This window comes from Equus quagga, chromosome 9 (genome assembly GCF_021613505.1).
Source record: "Equus quagga isolate Etosha38 chromosome 9, UCLA_HA_Equagga_1.0, whole genome shotgun sequence".
Lineage (NCBI taxonomy): Eukaryota > Metazoa > Chordata > Mammalia > Perissodactyla > Equidae > Equus > Equus quagga.
The window spans coordinates 26,845,537-26,868,313 of NC_060275.1; the positions used below are offsets into that span (position 1 = coordinate 26,845,537).

Consider the following 22,777-nt stretch of genomic DNA (forward strand, 5'->3'; position numbering starts at 1 on the left):
CCTATGGTCTCTCAGCCAGGCCTGAGTGAGGTGGGCCGCTGGCCGTGGGGTATTGCAAGCCAAATAGGAGTGCCCAGGAAGCCCTGTCCTTTAGGCATAACTCCAGCATTATTGATCCCTTCTAAAAAGCCCCTCTCGTCAGCGACCCAGAGCTATCGCCAAGGAGGTTTCCACAGTCTTCCCAAAGAACCGGAATGCCCATCCCAAAGCGGCACGCAAGAGGAAGAGGCTGGCCCCAAGGCAGTAGCTGCTGGCCCAGCTGTCACCTCCAAAACTGGGAATGGGGTGGCTGCCCACGGCGAGGCAAGGACGTCCCCGCTGTGTCGTGGATGGACTGACCTCCGTCCCTGCCACCAACGCTTGTGAGGGCAAACCCCACACACACCAAGCCCATCTTGGCCATGAAAACCTCAACTTCTTCCCTCTTAAGTGCCTCCCCGAGGTGCTGGCCAGTCACAGGACCTAGTTTTGGGTTTTAGCTCCTATCTCTTTCCTACAGCTTTGGGGAGACCTACTATGTGCCGCTCACCGAGAGGGGCGCAAATATGGAGTTCCAGAAGCTCAACATCAGGAGAGGGAATTCTGCCAAAAGCACAAAGGAGGCAGGCCCCTCCTTTGTGACCCTCAGCGATCCTGTGCGGTGGGAGGGAGAGCGCCATCAAACTCCAGGAGGTCACTGGAATGTCCCCAGTGGGAACAGCATGCCTCAAGGCTCCTGGATAAGCCGGAAACGCAGATGCTGGAGGTTCCCAAATCCAAGCCCCGTGCCAGGGTCAGAGGTGAGAGCTGCTCTGCTCTCCAGGTCATACCGCAGCACCCCGTCCCCCCGAACCCCGTCTCAGCGCATGCGACTCACAGCCTCCAAAGGCTTCCTACGTTACTGAGTCCAAGGCCAGGTCCATCCAAGATCCGGGTCCTCGCGGCAGGGTGGGCTGGCTTGCACGCTCTCCTTTGCTCGCTCCTCTCCAGCCCAAAGGCCTCCTGGGGCTCCCCAAACAGTTCACGCCCCTGCCCCCTCCCGTATACCCCCACTTCCTGCAGGACTCTGCCCTCACCCCAGACACCACTCCCCTCCCGGCCCTCCAGCCCTGGGCCCAGCTTTCTCCCCTTTCCCAGCGTGCGCTGGAGCGTGGCTAGTCGTGGTCACAAAGCTCCAGGAGGCTCTGTCCCGCTCACAGCCGCACCCCAGCTTACTATAGTACATGCTGGCGAAATGAACGAATGAACCCCCTCTTTCTTTACACACCACACACTTCCCCGCTGATGGTTTTACTCCTTTGTGTGTGCCCGTATAGTTGGTGACACCGAGAAGGTGTCAAGTTAGGCAAGGCTGGGAGCCACAATGCCAGGTGACCGCAGCCTCCGTCCGTAAAATGGGCTGGCAACACTCGCTATGGGTTAAAAAAGCCCGCAGAGCACGCCAAGATCCCCGCCTGAAGGGCCCTGTGTTTCCGCAAAAGATCGTCAGTCCAGCTCTACAAGCAGCCTCGTGTCCACCCTTGGCCTCCTGGTCGATCTGCCCTGAGGAAGGAAAGGGCATGACTTCTGGAGGCTGGAACACGAGGCGCACGGTGCGGGACAGCCACAAAGTCACACAGGAGGGCCCAACCTTCTCACCTCGTGTGAGGCTTACCTGGGCACAGGTTGTAGCTGCATTTCTGGATGGTGTGCCCGAGCCATGTGATCCGGCTGTCCCCCACATGGGGGGATCTTCTACCACCGCTCCTAAGAGCTCACATGTATTGTCACCAGGCACCATCCTAAGCATATCTAACAGCTCCTTCGGCCTCCCAGCGGCCCGATGAACCAGGCACTATCATTATCCCCACTGTAGAGGACCAAAGCACAGAGGCCCCGTCCCTGGTGTCTACGGCTGGTCCTGTGGTCCTGTGGTGTGGCAGAAAGAGCACAGGATCGAGCACAAGAGGACGTGGCTCTGGTCCCGGTGTCAGCTGTGACCCCCTGCTGGGGCCTTAATCCCTCGGAGCATCTTTGTAGAGTGACAATAAGAAGACCTGCCTACCCCACACACAAGGCAGGAGGGCACTTGGTAAATTCATAACACACGACACACAGGAGCGGCAGCTGGTGTTATTTAAGGGGACGACAACCCTGGCGATTTCTCAGCTGTTTCCTTTAGGAGGAGGGAAGGAAAAGCGGCCCCCCACCCCCACAACAGACAGCCGGAAGCACAAACTGAAACCAGATACTCTGCTGAGAACGTGCTGCTGATGAAGGCAGTGATGCAACAGAGCCGGGAAGCTTGGATCCACGGAAAACCCGTGACATCAGTAACAAACGGGACTTGAAACAAATAAAAAACAAGCTAATTAAGTATACAGAAGGATTTAACATAACTGCAAATCAACCAACTGCTGTTAAAGGGGAAAGGGATAAAAGATGCAAAAATTAACACAGCATCAAGGAATCGGCGGGGACGGTTCTTGTCTTCAAATGTATTTTAATGCAGTGGTGGCACCATAATTTCAATGACATTTTTTAAGTTGTTAAAAACACAACCACACATTTTAATGAGGTATCTTCAATGAGAACCAAGCTTCTATTTTCCAAAATATCTCCCCCAAATTAAACAATTTCATTTTATTCAAGTACCTGCTGCTTTCCATCTATAGTTAATTATTAGGTGAATGAGATTAAATACTCTTCTAGGACAAGCTAGAGGAGAGCCAGGCTTTGGGGACCTTCATCGAGGCCTGGGGAAGGAGCTGTCTGGAGCGCATGGAGCTGCCCCAGGACTGTTGCACTGACCTGTACCCCACTGGCCCCCACCCCAGCAGGGCGTCCATCCCGTACAGGCAGTCTGGCCCCCCAGACCTGCAAGGCCCCTGCCTGCTCTGCATCCCAGGTGGCCGGCAGAACATCTGGGAAAGGAAGGGGTTCCAGCCACTCTTACAAAAGCCCCTTTCGCTTTGGAACCTTCTGGCCTTTCACCATTGTGGGGGTGGGGACCGGTGTGCTGTTGTCTGGTGGAGGGGGCAGGAGGGGAGCGCTTAGAAAGAGCCCATCCTACACCCTACAGGGGGTCTGTAGCCCCACTGAGGCAGGCAGGGACACAAACCTAGGAGAAAAGGCAGGGTCAGCAAAAACCTGAGAATAGGAGAGACCCTTCTGTACAGCAGAGGAGTTACAGGCCAGGGGGACGGGGGCCCATAGGAATCAGAAGTCCTCTTAAATCACTAAACTGAATAGGCGCCATTGTAGAGACCAGCCAAAACACCAAAGAATGACGTCTCCTCCAAGACGCCAGTCACCTTTAAACCACACCAAGATCAGGGTCCGCTTTCCACAGGCAGCAAAACTGAGCCACCCTCACCTGCCAGCTCCTAGGAGCGCTTCTGCCCCAAAAGGCAGGGGAGGCTGCCTTTCATCCCTGAAGACGCCTGTTACGGGAAAAGGGGGCTCAGTCAAGACAGTAATCTGCATACAAGGAAGACCCCAAGGGCCCCTCTGTAGCCCCAGGCCCCCCTCCCCCCACCTTCCCAAGAAACATGGCTGCTGTCTCTTAACACCTGAGGGCTGATTTGTGGTTCTCGGTAGCAGGGAGCTGGGAAGGTGACATTCAGTGTGGGAAGGCAGCCCTTGCTGAGTTTTATGGTGTGATTCTGAGGTCAATCACTCTAGCCCCGGGAACAGCTCCAGATAGATTTACCGGTTTTTATATTTGTTTGGGGCATTGCAATTAATTGAAAGATGCCTTCTTCCAGTTATTGTTCTGAAAGGTGGACCTTGGTCTCTGAGCACTTATTTTTATTGGGCATAATTACAGTCACCTAGAAGTGGTATTTGTCTGGAGTCCTCATTCCCAGTGAACAGTGCTCTATGGGGCCAGGCCTGCTTGAGTTCCCAACCCAAGGATCCACTCCTCTTGTGGAAACCAGAACAAGCTAAAGTCCCCTCCACAAGCTTAGAACCCTATTAATTTGCTAAGCTTACAGCCTCCAGAGGTTGTCAGATATGGCTTGAGGGCCCTGGGGGCTGCAGAGAGAGGAGCCGAGGGATGAGGGGAAGATGCTGACCAGCCCCATACCAGTTCTAGTCAGCAGGCCCCGCTCCACCCAGTTTTCACAGCAGGCCCCCACTGAGCAGCAGCACAGAGCAGCAGGTAAGACCATGGGTCCAGAGCCAGCCTGCTAAATTCGAATCTTGCCTTTGCCACTTATTAGTTGTGTGGCCTCAGGCAAGTTACTTAACCTCTCTGTTAACTCTGTCTCAATTTTCTCTTCTCTAAAATTAGGATGATAATAATACCCATCTCATAGGGTTTTTGAAAGGATTAAATCAGTCAGTAATTTTAAAACACTTGGTACAATGCCTGGCACGCTGTTAGAAGAACAGACTGATTGGTAAATAAAAATTTTAAAGTTATTTGAAGAAAGAACTTTGTGGCTAAAATGAAGTTTGAAGACCATTCTTCTAGACGAGGGGTCCACAAACTTTCTGTAAAGTGCCAGAGAGTAACTAATTTAGGCTTTGTGGGCCATATGGTCTCTGTTGCCACTGGCCAAGGCAACCGCGGACACACAGAGCAGCAGGCATGACTGTGTTCCAACAAACGTCACTTAGGAAAAGGCCTGGGGCCGGCTTGGGTCTGCGGCCGCAGTTTGCTGGCCCCCGGACCAGACAAATACCCTATTTTACAGGTGAGGAAAGCCGAGTGGGGAGGTATTTGGCATAGCTGGAACCCAGGGCTCTGCCCTCCTAGACCAGGGCACTCTCTAAAATCAAGGGTCCCGGAAAGAGAGAGAAAAGTATGAACGCTGCATTCCCAGCAGACATGCTCCTATTGCGTTCCGCCAGCTGAAGAGGACAAAGTGACACAGGCCATTGCTTTCCATGTATGATACAACCCTGGGCTCCCTGAGGTGGGGCACAGGGGTGGGGTGTCTCCTGATTCATCTCTGTAGTCCCCCAGCAGCCAGCACAGGGTCTTGCTCTGAGAAAGCCAATAAGTATGGATGGCCCAGCAACAAGCGGGGAGACAACCACGATGGAAGGACTGGAAGGACCAATCAGGGGGCAGCGACCCCCACCAGGAAGGCCACCTGCACTTCTGCATTCCAGGGAACTCTGGGAGTGACTGATGAAATGAAGCCCAGATACCCACGACAAGGGGAAGACACTTGCTAAAGAATTAGAAGATAAAAGGGACTTCCCACAAGACACTAACTATAACTAAGTTCAAATGATACAAACAGGGTTTTATAACATTTCTTTTTTCATCTTCCACAAAAGGTTGCAAGTAGAAGATGAAATTTAAGTCTCTGGGAAGGTCTGTGAGAAGGAAGGACACTCCCCTTCTGTGAGACCAGTTCTTGTGGTTTAAGACATGCCCCCCCCCCCGCCCCCCAAATCTCTGACACTCCTCTCATCCAGAAGCAGGGTCTGTCTCTTCCTCGGAGCTGGACTTGGTGACTGCTTGACCCATGGTACACAGAAGTGACATGAGCCCGTTTCCAGGCCAAACCTTTAAGGAATTGGCAGCTTCTCCTTCCTGTGTCTTGGGATGTTCACTTTTGGACGGCAGCCCCCATGCTTTCAGGAAGTCCAAGCAGCCCCATGGAGAAGCCCACATGGAGAAGAATCAACAGCCAGCACAACATGCCAGCCACAGGAATGAGCATCTTGAAAGTGGATCTTCCGGCCCTGAGTGAGCTGGCCCAGATGATGCTGTGTGGAGCAGAGGTGAGCTGCACCTGTTGGAAACTGCCCAAATTGCAGACTCAGGAGCAGAATAAAGGATTATTATCGTTTAAGCCACTAAGATTTAGGGTGGTTGGCTACACAGCAATAATAACTAGAAAAGGCTCTTAAATTTCAATCATTTACTCAGGTCACAGAGCTATCTGCTCCCACAGGTGACAGAAAAATATTGTTTCTTGGGAATTTGGGGGTTGGGAGGGGAATGCAGACCCCAGGTTTAACATTCTGTTATATTCATAAAGCAGTGTGATATTGTGATTTATAATAAGAAATATATATTTGATCTTCTCCTAAAACCCTTGGAATTTACAAGAGTGACAGAGGTGTCCTGATATTCCTAACAAACCCCTTTCCACCATAACTGGGTTTACGTAAATGGGGTGACTTTTGGAAGCACCTAAGGACGGGGGCTGGTTGCCAGGGGAACCAAGCATATGGTTGGAGGGTTGGAACTTTCAGTCCCCCCCCACCCCCCACCCTGACCCCCAGGGGAGGAGGGAGGGCCTGGTGGTTGACTCGATTACCAATGGCCAATGATTTAATCAATCATACCTATGTAATTAAGCCTCCCTAAATACCCAAAAGGATGGACTCAGAGAGCTTCCAGGTTGATGGACACTTGGAGATCCTCAGAGTGTGGCCTGCTCCAGAGGCATGGAAGCTCTGTGCCCTTTCCCCATGCCTGGCCCTATGCATCTCTTCCATCTGAGTTCTGTGAGCCTCTCTAACAAATTAACCAAACCCAAGGAGGGGTCGTTGGAACCTCCAGTCTATCGTCAGTCAGTCAGAAGCACAGCATCTGATGTTGCAGGGGGCGGGGGAGGTCTTGTGGGACTGAGTCCTTTCCCTGTGGGATCTGACAGTCTCTCCAGGTAGCTAAGGTCAGAATTGAGTTGAATTGTAGGACACCCAGCAGGTGTCACCGAATTGTTCAAGGGTGTGGAAAACCCACACACACATCGTACTGGGAGCAGAATCGTAAGGAGTTAAGATATTCTGGGAGAAACTAGAACGAAAAAAGTACGTCTCAGGAGGATCTGAAGGTAGGACCAATATTTTTATTAAAAAAAAGAATTTTGAACTTGTATGAGCATCTTGACAAATTTGAGAATGAGACTCCAGAGTCCTGATCTAGATATAAGATGACAGTTGGGAGAAGTTCTGATTTCAAATATTCAAACATGCATCCTGACAGTTGGTTCAGAAAATATGGTCACCATCGCTTACAATATGGAAGAGAATATTCTGGCCTAAAAATGTTGAGTCCAGTGTTACAAGTGGTTGTCTCAACTTCAGCATAACTCTTATAGATTATCTGAATTTGCGTAGCAAAACTTTGTCAGGTTTACTAGGATGAGTTAGTTCTAAAAGGCACCCCTTAGTTAACTTTAGACAAGAGTCTTTACCATTGGTTGGAGAATGGATGTCAACGAGCACATTCTTTATTGCAGTACATTTGATGCTAAAATGATCTTTCTGACAATTACGTGTACTAACTGTCATCGGGCTGAAGTCATTCAGGTGCCAGTTAAGAAGTTTCTGGTTATCAAAATCCTGGACAACAGAATTTACTGTTTAAAAGTCTAAATTTGCAAAACACGTCCTTTTGAAAGAAACTGGAAACTATCTAAAAAGAATCTTTGCTTTACAAAAATATTTACTAAGGTTGTCTTTAGGTAACGACAACCTTTTGTGAATTCAAATTGCAATCATATATATAAAAGTTGTATGTACATAATTATTTAGAAACCCACATTTGTTACATAAGAAGAGGATGCCATGGGCTGAAACTGGGCATGTATTATTCAAAACCCTCCCAGTGCCATGTGACATAAACCCAACCCAAACTTGCCTACGCTGCATTTCCCCACATTCGCCACCTTGGAGTTTTCTGTCACACCTGTGTACTAGCTGTAATATTATTACTGACCTTGTATTGACTTTTTATTAAACTTAGCTTCCTGCTGAGCAATAATGAAATCACAAGTTCCATGTACTAGTTATGTTTTTTTTCTTTAATGCACATTGAAATGAACACACGGAGTTAAATTTTTCACATGTTCATAGGCATTCAACTGAAAATCAGCCTGCAGTCCATCAGTGGTGTAAATGCCATCCTTTAAGGCACAGAGAGGGCATTTACTGAATGGAGAACCAGCTCTCACTGGTTCTCACTGGCAAGTGTGGCATGCGACCTTGTATTCTCACTGGCAAGTGTGGCATGCGACCCTGGCCAAGTCACCTGGTTTCTCCTGCCTCAAGGTCCCCGTTGGAAGAAGTGCGTTAGCCCTGCCACTCTTCAGCCACCTCAAGAGAATACCAGGAGTGATAACCCCATGCCGCCGACAACAGCCCTAAGGGAGGGGACAATGAACAACCCCCATCCACAGCACTCAGGTGTGGCCGGCGCGTCCTCACCTCCGGGGTCTGAAGGCCTCTTCTTCCCCGTGTCTGAACGCAGGACCAGAGAGCTTGGGACTGGGAGCCATAGAGGTCATAAGCGGACGGCTGCGGAATGAGGAACTTGACACTCAACTGCTTTCCTGGTGCTAAAGTCTACTAGAGATCCATTAAGTAAACTTGGCTCCAATGAGATAACAAAGGCGCTAAAACTCTATGGGGATAAACCAGGAGCTGGGCTTCCGGAGGTTTAAAACCACGTCCCCAAGAACGTCCCCGAGCAGCCCCGCCAACCTCCTTGTTCCGACCGCTCTGTTTTCGGTCTGCGGAACCCCGGAACCAGGCCATGGCCCCTCCTCCCCATCCCGCCATCTCCCTGGGTCTCAGGGGAAAAGGAGACAGGACGAGGCTGAGGACGCAGAGGTCTCTGGTCCAACTCGGGCTCCCAAGGTTTGCTGCCCAACGGCTGGCTTCCCTCGGGCACGGATGAGGCTGCAGTCACCCGCGTGGGTCTTACCAGGAGGAGTCCCTCACCTGCGGCCCCATCCCCGTAGCCCTTGGTGGATGTAACTCAAGCCCACATCCTTAAAAGACCTAGAACGGGGCCTGGCACGGGGTGGGGATAATTTCAACCTTATTGAACAAATCCCTTTTACAGGGAAGGAGCAAACTGCCAAACCACAGGCCACCCGGCCAAAGCAGGCAGACGTAAAGCAGCTGCCTTAGGTGACGGCAAAGGCTGACGATGACGTCATAGGGATTCTTCCGCGCTGAGAATATAATCCCTGCCTCAGAGGCCGGGCACTGGGAACATGAGAGTGAGGCGATCAGGGCCTTAGATATTATCTCGTGCAATCCCTGACGTCACCAAGGAGAAAACATCAAGGGGTGAAGTGACTTGCCTGAATCCCCCAGATCACTCGTGGCAAATCTAAGACCAGTGACCTTTTTCAGAACACCGCAAGGGAACTTCAGCATACCCTGTCAGTTCCTGGGTGTGACGGTTAAAAGGCAAAACTCCAGGAATATTAGCTATGCTGCCTTTTAGCTGTGTGAGCTAGGGTAAATTACTTAACCTCTCTGTGCCCTCATTTTCTCATCTATAAAATAGAAGCTGTGAAGGCTAATTAAGATTACATGTAAAGTGCTCCCTAAGCACTTAAACACTGTAATACTTAATAAATGTTAGGTTTTTAAAGTTATTATCGGATTGCCCCCGGGTTTCAGTAGAAATACCACCTGTTTAATCCCTGAGTTGACAGACATGTCCCCCATGGCCCAAACACAGCAGCTCACGGAGCAAAGAGCCCAGGTTTTGGAGTCACACCGGCCTGGGCTTTTCGCCTGGGTGTCACAACAAAATAGCACAGACTGGGCAGCCTAAACAAGAGAATTTATTTTCTCACAGTTCTGGAGGCTAGAAGTCGGAGATGAAGGTGTCAGCAGGGTTGGTTTCTTCTGGGGCCTCCCTCCTTGGCCTTGCAGACGGCCACCTTGTCCGTGTGGCCTCACATGTTGTCCCAAGTGTTCCAGGTCTCTGTCTTCTTGTCTGTGTCCTAATCTCCTCCTCTTTTAAGGACATCAGTCACAGTGGATTCAACCCACCCCTAGGACCTCAATCATCTCTTTAGGGGCCTCATCTCCAAATACAGTCACATTCCGAATACTGCGGGTTAGGACTTCCACACGCCTTTCTGGGGGATACACTTCAACCCATCACAGCAGGGTGGAGCACCCTCCTTCCTCTTTAGGGAAGGAATACTTAGAGATCCGTAAGTCCTCATCCAGGGCACTGTGCTGGGCCACACTGAATGGGTTTTGAATCCGGAGAGATGTCCAAAACCAGCAAGTGCCTTTTCTCATTCTTCAAATATGCTTTCTGCTTCAAAAAAGATGTTCTTTCACGGAGCCTGGATCCTGCGCCAGGCACTGCCCCAGCCCTACGGGAAATCCACAGCTGACTCAGAGGAGGACAGCATCTTCAAGGTGCTTATGATCTCAGAGAACAGCTCAGGCAAGGAGCCAAGGAATGATGGGAGTGATGGAAAGTGCTAAATGCCCTGGATATTCACAGGCCAAATGCTGGGGTGGACGAGGAGGACAAAACTGACCGTGGGAGCAGAGTGTAGGAGCGCCCAGAGGGGGCGGTTTTGCCCCAGGGGGTTGGGTGGCTGGCTCCGTGGCCTGGGCTGTCTGTATGGATGAAGGGCTGGTGGTTTGGGGAGGGGAAGGTGGTGTCCACCAGTCTTTCGTTGGCCTGCATTCCTGGGGGCCAGAGCTCCCAATCCGCACGGGCAGGAGAACTGACTCGGCAGATCCAGGGTGCCCAAGCTATGCTAAGAAACAGCGTCCTCGCTCAACGCCATGGCTGCCCGCACAGGTGACCACTGTCTGCCACTGACCAGCCAGAGCCTCAGTCCCTCAGCCATCCCCAGTCCTGCTGTCTGGGCCATCAGCAACATACGCTCCCTCCCTCTGGACAATTCTGCCTACCAGGGTTCTCTACCTGGCCCCAGTGGCGGGAAAGCTGAAGAAGCTGCTGGGGGGAGGGGCATAGGACGCACCGACTGAGACCACACAAAAGGCCTCCACAGGACACCTCGGGTCCTGTGCCCTAGTATCACCTGCGGGTTAGGAAATAATAATTACCGGAAGAGGGAAAACTATAGTGGAAGGAAGCAGATCAGTGGTTGCCAGAGCCAGAGGGTGGGTTTGTTCTTTTTTTAACCCCCATTATATTGAGGTACAAAAAATTATATCTTGATAAACCTGATACCTCCACAAATAAATAAATAAAATCATATTGGAATTTGGTAAGGCAAACGTTAATCATTGCTCATCCAACCGTCATTCCCCTCCCCACCTCCTTGCAAGCAGAGCTCACCTCTTGCTACAGCTGAGGCAGAAAACACCAGAGACTTGCTTTCTCAGCCTCCGTGGAGCTGAGGCATGGGTATTGATCTATTGCTGTTCAACGGGACTGGATGGAAATTCTAGCAGAGGGATGCTGGGAAAGCCTTCTCTCCCTGATAAATTAAGACAGAAGGAGAAACTCACCTTCTGCCTGCTTTTGGATACAGCTACATGAGAATGTGATGCCTGGAGCAGTGGCAGCTGTGCTGTGACCATGAGGGGACAAGCCTGAGGACAAAGGCCCACATGCTGAAAATGGTAGCCTAGAAGGTTAGAATGAGTCCTCGAAATTATCACTAACCCACTGAATTAACCAACCCTAGAAACTTGCCTCCAGACTTCTGGCTATGTGAGTCTATAAATACCTTGTTTTTTAAGCCAGGTTAGTCCAGGGTTCTTTTACCTATAGCCAATATTATCCTACAAGCCAGGTTGTTAACACCTCCCCAAACTTCCATCTCCCACCCCAAAACAAAGATTATGGTGAAATATAATCTTGTGGTTGTAAATTGAGCCCCATCAGAATTCTGAGCCCCCAGTCCCCACAGATAGTGTTTTCCTCTCTAGCCCTTAAGCAAAATGGGGAAACAGATGCTGGTTTCTCTTGTGTGCAAGCCCATCACCCCTATGTGCGCCCTGCAGCTTAAATGACTGATAACAGTGTCAGGTGCGACCCACACCCATACACCCTCCCTGGTCCCTGTGGCCGTAAGCCCCCATTTGCCCAGGATGGTCCCAGTTTACGTCTGTGTCCTGGCTTGATTATCAATAGCACCCTGCTTCACTCTCAAAAGTATCTCCATTTGGTCAGAAAATTAGGCAGGCTCTACTTCCGGTGGCCTCAGCACACTTTTCTTTCTGCTTACCCAGTGTTTCCCACACTCGGGGAGCGTGCGGCCATTCTGCCTTCCCCACCAAGAGGAAGATGAGAGGCTGGGGTCCTGCCGGGCTCGCTCAAATTCATCTCACCTTGTTCACAGAGCCTGACCTGCAGCAGGCGTCTGATGCATGTCAGCTGAACTAAGTCAAATGTGAACAGAGGTAACAGCCTTAAGCTCAAAGGATTGAGGGAAGCCAGGAGAATGTGGGTATGAGGAACAATTTTTGCAGGGAGAAGAGGAGAAATCAGCTGCTTTCCCAGAAGGCCTCACCCTCACCACTGAGCCCTGTCAGCCCAGGGTGCTGAGTAAACTGGTCGTGCACGTCCGGCCATCCAGCTGGCTGATGGAGCCTCGCTGCAAAGGCAGCTCGTGCTCCTCATAACCCAGGGGGGAACCTCGTGAATATATGAACCCTGCAGACGCTCAGCATCCCACAGATGCAAAGAACTCGGGCACTGTAGACCGACACCAAGAGACAGAACAGCCACATGCTCTAAAATACACTGACTGTGAACACTCTCCTGTTTGTGACACACTGAGACGTGGTTTCCCCAGCAGACCACTTTCTTGATCTCATGGTTCAAACTCATAAGCATCTCAGCAAATGCCCCAGGAATATGGCAAAGGCCGTGGGTCCTCAGCTAGTGGTGAGCTCATGACATTGCCTCCCCCAGGGGAAGGCCCTATGAGGGGACAGCAGGGGGAAAGTCCGCTCCACCCACCGCAGAGGGAACCACACACATTCTTTCTGAATAACTTCAGGGCTCAATTGTCACAACGGCAGGCAATTCCCGGTCTCTGTCCCCCTCCCTCACAGAAGTTACTTTTACTGGTGAGGCCCACAGAGACTACCCAGCACTGTGCCCGACACATAACAGACACTCAGGGAACGTCAGCCCTGCGTTGGGTTCCTGAGTCATTTTCTCACAAGCTGAAATGTATTCTGGGGGTTGGAGGAAAGAATGTGCAGTGTGCATGCTGTTGCTTCTTTCACGATCTCTGAGAAGCACGGAGCCAAAGCTTCTCAGAACTTCTATATCACAGACTGCGCCTATGCAGCCAGCTCAGCTAACCTTCCATCTATCTTCAAAAGCTCCCTCTGTGCTAAGGACCATAGGATGAAAGTTGGCTGGATTCTCACAGAATCTTAGCTTGACAAATTAAGGCCCTTCTAGCAGAGGCAAGTGGGCTGGCAAAAGGCCTGGAAAGCATCTCTCGCAACAGCTGAAGGGGCGATGGGTGGAAACGGCCAGGCTGTGGCTGAGCCACATACAAGGCCTTTCTAGCTGCGGAAGCCTTCTCACGGGGGAAGGTGCTGCTCATACAGCAGGATGCTCCAGCCGCGGAAAGTGCTGGAGCAAGTGCGATGTGGTCAGGATTCTCACAGCAGGTAGGGGACTAACTAGGTGACCTCTAACATATCTCCCAAGTCTGAAGTTCTAGCAACTCTAGACTCTGAGCATGAGGAAGACGATGCGGCGTGTGGTCTGGGGGACCGGTAGCCGCAGAATTCTGCACAGGGCACCCTTAGGGGGAACCCAGACAGAAGTCCCATCTGCAATGACCTGGCCTGAGTAGAAGCAGGGGAGAACATCCTGGCCTTGCTGGACGGGCTGTCTGCAGGCTTCTGGGAAGCGATAAAGACCTGGGACAGGAACAGCCCTTCTCCACTGCCCTGTACGTTCCTCCACGAGTGTGCAGTTGTCTCGAAGGCCCTTTTAGAAGGTTCCCACCAGAACCTCTCTCTCCTCCTCCTCACTTATTCAGGCCATCCTGGTCCTGCAGCATCTCTCCAAGTGGACACCCAAGCCAGCGAAGGTGAAGAGCCCCAGAACTTGCCCAGGGCCCCTGAGAGCCTAGAACCCTCAGGCTGGAGGCCCCTGGCCCCTGGAGGGTTTATATGCTAATGCTTTCTCTTGAGCACCTCCAGACCACGTGTCTAGTTGGCATCCGAAGCCATAACAGGCCTGAGGTTTCAAGTTTTCAGGGAAGATTTTTTCCCCGCCCCAAATCCAGACTAAGACAGACAAGCTCCCCTGCTTCCATGCCAACGGGCCGATGTCTAGCCCATCCTTTCTCCAAGCGTGCAAACCTCTGCAGGGGCCCTTTTTAGGCAGGGTCTCCATTCCAGCTCCCAGGCTGTCTCCAGCCCTGGAGAAGGCACTGTCAGGATTCAACTCGCTTTGGCTCTGACACCAGCACTACCCCTCAACACCCCACCAACCACCCCCACCCCCAGGACCGGCCTAGCATAAGCACAAGCTTACCGTCCACAATCCTGAGTTCTCTGGGGATTTCCCTTATATCCTATGAGCTTAGCTCTTCTTTGAAAGGATGCTAGTTACATTTTATACAGCATTTCTTGGTGCTGGGTACTTGGAAAGTTTTCAAGATTTTTACTCCACTGTGGTACGAAAAATAGTCTCAATCGGTGTTGGGATACCCTCTTTGGACTTGTTCATGGAAATCTTCCCTGGCTGACCTCCCACTCCAAGCAACTAATTCTGGCCACATCCTTGCAGATCCACAAACGCAGGGTGAACACCTACTATGTGCCAGTTGCTATTTTGGGTCCTGAGAATTTAAAAATGCAAAGACTGGAGCTCTGCCTGATACACATCAGCCCTAGAACAATGCAGCATGAGAGGAGGAGCAGCGGCCACATCACTCTCCTATTTAATTCGCAATCTATTTGCCCAGGTTGTTACAGCTTTTCAGCGGCTTCCTGTGTCCACATCCTGTCTCCCAACTAGATTGCCTGCTCCTCCGAAGCAGGGTCCGTGTCTTCCCCGCCCTTTACTCATGCTCCAAGGGCCTGAGACAGCGCTCTGCTTACCATGGATGTTAAAAAATGAAAATGCCTAAGCTAAGGAAGGGTGGAGGCATTTGAAAATAAAAACTAATGGGGAAATGAATACTAATAAACATTTGCTGAAAAAAAAAAAGAAAATGCCTCTCCCCTAACTCACTCCAATGCTCCCAGCTGAAGCACACTCTTGGCTGTTGCAGGAATCTGCCAGCTGGGCCTCCAGCATGACACAGCATCCCCGCCTGGCTTCCCTGACGACAGCGGCCCCGGCATGACAAAGGATTCTCTGACAGCGGGAGGAAGAGGTCTTCTCATTGTCTGCAGCAGCCCCTACCACGGTCACACTCAGGTGCAGAGCTCGTCCCACTCCTAGAACTGGCGCTTCTGCCCGTCCTTCTGCTTCCGGCTTGCAACCTGGGTGTTGTGTCATCTGTAAGACAGCTCCACTGCAATATCCTTCTGCAATTCAAATTCAAGGTGTCTAACACTGAACTCACCACAATGAACTCACTCTAAGCCCAGAAGACCGGCTCCAGCAGCCAGAAGTTCACACCTGGGTGAAGGCCACCATCCACCGGCTCAGCGAGGCCAGAATCCTGGGAGTCACTGAGACATCCTCCTTATCTCCCAGAGCCAAGCCATCACTGCAGACTTTACTCCCCCAGTATTTGGAATACATGATCTTCCCTCCATCCCCATACACACGGTGGCTGTGGTTCCAGCCAGGCCTCACTCATTTTACCTGGACACCGTCTGGAGCCTGTCACTGCCTCCTCAGCCCAGTGGCCGCCTGGTGCCAGTCCTGTTCCCTTCCGATTCATGGCGGTATGCCTCGACTCTTCTTACACCCTGTCCTCCATGCTCGACCTGCAGGCTAACAGCCAAGGTCCTCAGCAGGCTCCCAAAGCCCCTCCCCGCCCCTGTTCTTGACCTCGCTGCAGCCACCCTTCCTACACCAGCCAGCCTCAGCCGCCACACCTCTGCACACACTCTTCCTTCCCCACAATGCCCCTCGCCAGTCTCCTCGCCTGGCTAGATCCTTTCACCCACTCCGATTCCGCTCCTGTGTTGCTCCCTTTGGAAGCCCTCCCTGATCTCTGAGGATAGAACAGGTGCCCCTTGTCCGTGCTACTGTAAAGCTTCCGGAACTTTCGCTACCACTGCGCTCGCCACACCATACTGAACTTAACTGTTACGTGTCTGTCTCTCCTGTGAGCCAGTGGGCCCTGTGAAGGCGGGAGGCTGGGCCTGCTCCCTGTTGGAGCCCCAGGTCTAGCACAGAGCTGGGCATAGAACAGAGCCTGATCCCTATTAAGAAGCGCCTTCTGACTGTGGGATGATCCATCCCCACCCCAAGCACACACAATTTCCCCTTTACCGCTTTTGGGCCATTGTCCCGGCTGAAAAACCTCCTCCAGGTCCACCCCAGGCCTACTCCCAAATTCAGCTCTTCCATGAAACGGTCCCAAACTGGCCCCACTCCACACATCACAGGTGAGATAACTACCTTTTATCCATCCCACCCCCTGGGTAAGTTAGCACTTGAGTCTCTCTCTGTGGCTGGATAGGAGCCAACTGCAGACATAAGGAAGCTCCATGCACAAAACAGTAATGGTGATGCAACGTGGGGGCCCCCTCAGCCCCAGGCACTGGACTTGAAGTCTGAAGACCTGGGTTCAGATCCCTGCTCAGCTACTTCCTTGTGACTTCAGCAGGTCACTAACCACGGAGGCTCAGTTTCCTCATCTACAAAACGGGAATCATGACAACAGCCTCGCAGGACTATTGTAAAAAGCAGACGGGATAATTTGTGTGAAACACTCTGGAAACAGTAAAGCCACATCAAGTGTAGGGTGTGATAACAGTCTTCACTGCCAACCAACCCCCTACCCAACTCCACCACCTCCCACCCCAGGAGTTTTCGTCCTTCTGGAGTCGGGAGAGCATCGAATGAAACCTACAATCCCGTTCCTAGAAAAATGTACATACGTAAGAGCTTTGCAAACACTTTCAGGAGGTTCCTAAGGACCCTGCCATGGGAAGGGAAAGCCACCAACCAAACTTACGAGTGCTAGAAGGCCCCAAGGCCTGCCATCTTCCGAAATATATGCCCTCATCCAGAGTCCCGGATGCCAAGATGAAAGACAGGGGAGGGCAGCCCTGTCTCAAAGGAGAGCAATCTGGAGACTAAAACATCAATCCTAATGCCTTTCCCAGAACCAGAGGAAAGGAGAGAAAATAGAGAGTCCTCTCACTCTTTGGGAAGAACTCCACTTTTTTTCAGAAAGCATCACGGTATAGAGCAGAAGAATGATGAGGTATCCAAATCCAAGGTTTCTTGTCCCACTCTCCCAAGGGCTCCCTGAGACTTTGGGCAAGTCATTGCACCTCTCCAGGCCTCAGGGTCTTCACATGGAGATCAGCTCATGGGCAAGGCCCTTCAAGCTCTGGGTGCCCAGGATCCGACGATGTGTCTGTTCTTACTCTGTTCTGAACCACAGCTCTGGCCTGGGTTTAATTCAGAAACACAAGGCAGATGTCGACAGTCAGCATGGTGATAATTCAGGGAGAAGGCCACCATCACAGCATTGTTCTAAATTAAATGGCGTGAAGGATGAGGCAGGGGGCAGAAGAGCAGAGCTCGAAGTGAGCAGCTGGGCTCAGGTGACCAGTGAGTCAGCAGTGAGGCCCAGAGGTAGAGGATTCCCCTAAAAGAACAACCAAAGGGGCTGCCACATTAGCGGGTAAGCTATGCAGAAATGCCACCACGTTTGGAGAATTCCCAGAAACTGCAATTTGCCCGTCTGTTTGTACCTCCTGTTCTCTATCTGGGCTCGGGATTCTAGCTCCATCCCAACCACCCCCTCCTGCTTCCTCCTTCATGATCTGAACTGCAAACAGCGGAAGCTTAAAACAAGAGCTGTGGACCCCCCCACACACTGGGATGAAACTGGAGGACAGTGTCAGGGACCCCAGAAGTGAGTTTAGGAAGAGATAAAAAGCAGACGCATATTAAAACATCTACACAGACCTGTAAGAGAGAGACTACTAACCCAGGCAGGGCCGAAGTAAGACCTTGACCAAAGCCACAGCCTATCACGGAAGGCAGCCTATCCCAGCCCATCACAGCCCATCACAGCCCAGCAGAGCTGGGGCAGGACCATGGAGAACAACTTGCCAGCTCCTCATTGCCCAGCAGAGTGAATCTGTTGGTTGGCTGTGGGGTCATTTCCCACTAGCTGCCTAATGTCTACAGAAAGACATACCTCCAGGCCCACCAGGAGGGTTCCAAACAGCCTGAAGTCCAGAGGTAACAAGGGACGCAAGGCTCTTCGTCCTCTGTTGCTATCTTCTGCATTTGTTCCAGGATGAGAACTGGCATGATGAGTCCCTTGCAACCAACATACGTGAAACTGACTGAGTCCCAGGGTGAGCACTCTAAAATATTTATGATTTGTTCCCTCCCATAGGCTCTAAATCATCGGCTTTACTGCACCGTAACTCAGCTGTTTCTGCTACACTATCTTTGTGTGCCCAAACACAGTGGTGGATCTAGCCTAAGGTAGGGGCTCAATAAACTTTTGCCAGACTCAGAAGCTTACATTTGTCTGCACAGCTAGAATATGTCTTTTAGCAAGCAAGGACTGCGTGTTAAATTTTCTTTGTATGCACTTCAAGATAAACATGTAGGTGCTTGATATATATTTGTGAATGAACGGTTGATTCATTGGGTAAACCTAACAACCCTCCAGGCTGTGCCTATGAACCTTCGTTTTCACAGACTTGGAGAAATACATACAGGCATGCATGAGCTCTCTGCTCTTTTCTGGGCTTCCTCGTCCCTGGAGAGGGAGCAGAGTGGGGAGTATAACCTGAGATGGTTTCTCAGGGGCCCACACTTTAAATCAGATGGCTTTGAAACCAGTAACTAAAGGGTAAACCTTGGATTGGATGAGGACTCCGTGAACTGCACCCATGTGAACATAGGCATGTGTTGCATTAACATGTGTACCATATGCACATATCCCATGCAGGCATGACGCTGGTATATACTGGATGTATCGGAACTGATACCCTGTCACCAACAGCAAGCTATCAGATGACAGATAATAACAGCAATGCAGACTTCTGTTCTTTAGTGACCATTCTCATTAGGCACTAGTAACAAATCAAACGTGTTTTGACAAAGAAAAAATACCAGCATAATTTACCCACTTTCTCAGGTTCAGTATTTCCTGAGGTGTCAAGACCTACTCTCAAAAAAAAAAAAAAAGAAAAAAGTGGCCACTATTTAAATAAAAAGCCATAGGCTGGAAGAGAAATCACAGTTATGGGGAAGCAGCCCTTCCCCTACTGAGAGGCCCCAGGCAAGTCATGGGACTTTTGGGGCCTCGGTGTGCTCATCTGTAAAATGAGGTTAATAACCCCCCTACCTCACAGGACTCTCTTAAAAAATGATGATACAAGGGGGAAAACCCTGCTCTGTAAAGTCATACAGACAGATGATTATTCTAGCACTCTGTTAATCACTGATGACACCGTACCCCAGAATGAGTTACAAAATTACTGCCTCTAAGCGGACGTTACACAGGACCGACACCTGACACAGGCGATGAGATGATCCCTGTGTAAACCGAATCGTGTTTCAAACACTCAAAGGGAGTTTCCTCAGGCAACCTGAGTGCATTCTGTGAGGGACTGCCTATCTTCTAACGTCTGTTCTGCGCATTCTGTTCTCGTGTAATTGGGTTTTCTCGAAAGCCAGGCAATTTCCTCGCTCGGTCCGAGCATGCTCGGAGCCGAGATTCCTGAGGTTTTCGGCCCAGGCCGGGTGCTGAGCAGGAGAAACCGGGACTACAGCCGCGGCTCCTCCCCTCCCTCTGGGAGGCTCCTTCCTCTCCCCTCCGGCTCGGGTGGCGGCAGCCGGCGGCGCCCGTGCTGTGTCACTTTCGCCCTCGGAGGCTCCAGCCGCTTCCTGCCTTAGCGCGCGGGCCCCTAGCCTGGGAGATAATCCCCCGACCGCGGAGCCGAGCGCCGAGAGGGCAAAGGCCCGGGCCCGCTGGACACCGGACAGCGGTGCAGGCGGCAACGCCGGGCAGGGCCGGGCCGGGGCGGCCGGGCAGCCTTTGATCCCCACCATCCCCAGGACCAAGGACCGGGAGCGGGGTCGCAGAGCGCGCTGATTCTCTCCAAGGTCTGCGAAGGCAGAGGCGGGCGCACGGGCACGCGCACCCACAGAGCGCCGCGGTGCAAGGGTCACCCCGAGCGTGTCGGGCGGGCCGCGGCGACACGCGCGCTCCCGCGGCTCCTCCCGGCCCGGCCAGACCAGCCCCCCGCGCCGCTGAGAAGGCGGCCAGTCCTCTGGGTCAGGGGGCATTGGGGACGCGGAGGGAGGGACGGTGCGACTCTGGCTGCAGGGCGGGACGCGGACTCCTTCATGGACCCCGCGCGCACACAACCCCAGTATCGTCCCGGGCCCACAGCCTCACGACCCCCTCTCCTAGTAACCTGGGTGCGTGCGCGCGGACACACACACCACAACAAGCCCAACTGGGACCACGAGGGGGCTGGCAGGACCAATCCCCGCGGGGGATCGGGGCCCACGCGTGTCCCCACTACGCCGCGGTCTGCGGTCCCCGCCCCCCGCACACACACGCCAGAGCGGTGTGTACACACAAACAGCTGGGCGGGGGAGGCGACGCCTCACTCCCCGGGGTGGGGACGCACGCGGCGCCGCCGGCCATCCCTCCCCTTTACATGCCGCACCGCCCTCCTTGCTCACACCTGCCCCCCAGCCCCCAAACTCAACGAAACCAAACAGCCAATGCCACCCAGATGAGGGGCTCGGACCCCCGATTGTCTTTTATCGTCAATGGAGAGAAATACCCAGCTCAGACGCGCGGTCCCCGGGACGCCTTCTCCAGTCGCACCCAGGCTCCGGCACGCGGCCCTCAGGTTCCCCGGACCTCCGCCGCAGACCGAGCCACCGCCCCCTGCCCGCCCTCCCCCACGACCGCTGTCCGGGACGGTCACCTGCTCGTCATCCTGAAGAACCCGAGCCAGAGCCCACCCCTGGCTGCTCGGGTCACTCGCCACCGCAAGCTAGCTTTTCAGAGCCTGTCAACTTAACCCCCAATCCGCCGGGCGGACCTATTCCCCAGGCCCAACTACACCGCGGCGACAGGAATAATAAAAATGCCAACAGAATCACCACCGCGGGGAATGTCCAAAGCTGCAACCGCAATAGATGCACCGATCCGGTTTCATCCTCTGCTCCCATCCCCCGCGCCCCCCGCGGCCCGCGGGCTCACCGGGGACGGAGGGAGGGTGCAGCCTGTCTAGACGACAGACATCCCCGCGCCCGCGGGGACGGGCGCGCACACACACGGCCGCTGCCACAGACACAATCAGTCACCAGAGGAGGGAGGGGCGGGGTGGAGACACTCTCTCGGGGTCCCTCCGGCAGCCGCGAGTGCAGCAGCCTCCGGCCGGGAGCCGCGCTCCCAACCTCAGCGGAGCGCAGTCAGAACAGCTGCAAGTTTGGCTGGTACTAAACCAACTGCTCGATGCAGCAAATGCGGGCTTCAAAACAAAAGGGAGAGGAATCACGCTCGCTCTCTTCCTCCCCCGCGGGTCGGAACCCGGCACATGACAGCGGCTACACCGCGCGGCTCCAACGCAAACCGGGCTCCAGCCGTGCGCCCCCCAAGCACCCCCCTCCTCACCAGAGCTCCAGGGCTACAGCTCCCCCCCGGGCGGGGAACCCGGCAGGAAAGAGGCTAACCTGGGGAGGGGACGAGATCGGGGAGTGCGGTCCTCAACAGAGGCGGGCACGGTGGATGGGCGCGGACGCCCGACTGCCCCGGCGCAGGAAGGGAGAAGGGGGCTAATTGTTTGGGGCGGTTTTCCCGGATTTATCTCTAAGCACGCGCACGTCACGCAGCCCTCCTCCTGGGTCCCCGAATCGATGGGCAAGCTGAGATGACTAAAAGAGGGGGGCGGACGGGGGGATGCTCACCTCGGGGTCCCTCTGGCCGCTGCTCCGAGCCCGAGTCGGGGGGTGGGGGGAGGGGGCAGGGAAGGGGAAGGGAGGGAAGAGGCTCGGAAGAGCCGACTCCTGCCTCGAGTTCTGCGCGTCCCGGCTGCGGAGGGGATCGGGCGCCCCAGCGCACAAACCCAGCCGAGAGGGGAGGGAGGGAGGGAAGGGAAAGAGGGAGGGAGGGGCGGGTGGGGGGGAGGGAGTAGAGGAAGGAAAAAAAATGAACCCTGCTCTGACACAGGGAAAGAGAATGTAGGAGAGTGACGTCCAGGCCCCACCCTCCCCTCCGGCCACGTGCAAAGACTTGAAAGGAAAGAGGGCGGCGGGAGGCCTGCTGGGTAATGTAGTTCGCCTTTCTTTCCCAGGATGGCGGGCCCGGGAGAGCCGGGCGCTGCCGGGACGCCGGAGATGCAGCCAGAGCAGCCGAGACAGCCCAGGGGAGTGACGCCGAAAGCAGCCGTCTTACGCTCCCTTCCCGCCAACCCCGGCGCGACCCTGGGTGGGGACCTCTGCATTGGGAGAACCGGGGGCTTAGGTGCTGTCCAGGCTTTCAGGGAAACGTTTAGTTTTAGGGGCTGGAAGGCTTTAAGGATGAGGACTTCCGAGCTTAAAGTCCAAAACCTGTCCTAATGGCAGATAAAAGGAAGCTTTGTGTATGCACCGGGCGGCCCGAGTGGCGTTATTAATGCTGCATTAAATGCTAACGTCTGTTATTGAGATGCATATGTTATAATTAACATTTGAACATCTCCGTGGCAGGGGCGGGATGTTGTAATTAGATATGCACTTTGCAACCAATTAATTTTCCATTGGCCATGCTGAGGGCTGGGAAAGAGGGACGTGGTGTCTGGGAAAATTCAATGCAATGGATCATTCAGTAATCACCTAACCAAATCACCAATGTTTTCGGTGTTCCTACTAGGTGCCGGGCACTGAACTTGGCGCAGAGAGGCCTTCAGGAGAAATATACGATGCTGTGCACCCCTCCAAGCAAAGGGGGTTGTAAAGTCATTG

The 22,777-nt window shown here is 53.1% G+C and overlaps 1 protein-coding gene across 9 annotated transcripts in view; it reads right to left on the reverse strand.

The window, feature by feature from the left end:
- Positions 1-21,940, reverse strand: part of CTIF (cap binding complex dependent translation initiation factor) — a 289,871-nt gene extending 267,931 nt beyond the window's left edge. For 6 of the 9 annotated variants that reach the window (XM_046671003.1, XM_046671007.1, XM_046671006.1 and 3 more), the window contains exon 1: positions 21,743-21,940. The gene's annotated coding sequence lies outside the window, so the exon portion shown is untranslated. Of the gene's footprint in view, positions 1-1,633; positions 1,869-20,610; positions 20,708-21,035; positions 21,058-21,742 lie in introns of those variants that run through there. The other 3 variants (XM_046671001.1, XM_046671000.1, XM_046670999.1) reach the window with 3 other exon arrangements.
- Positions 21,941-22,777: the final 837 nt, after the last annotated feature.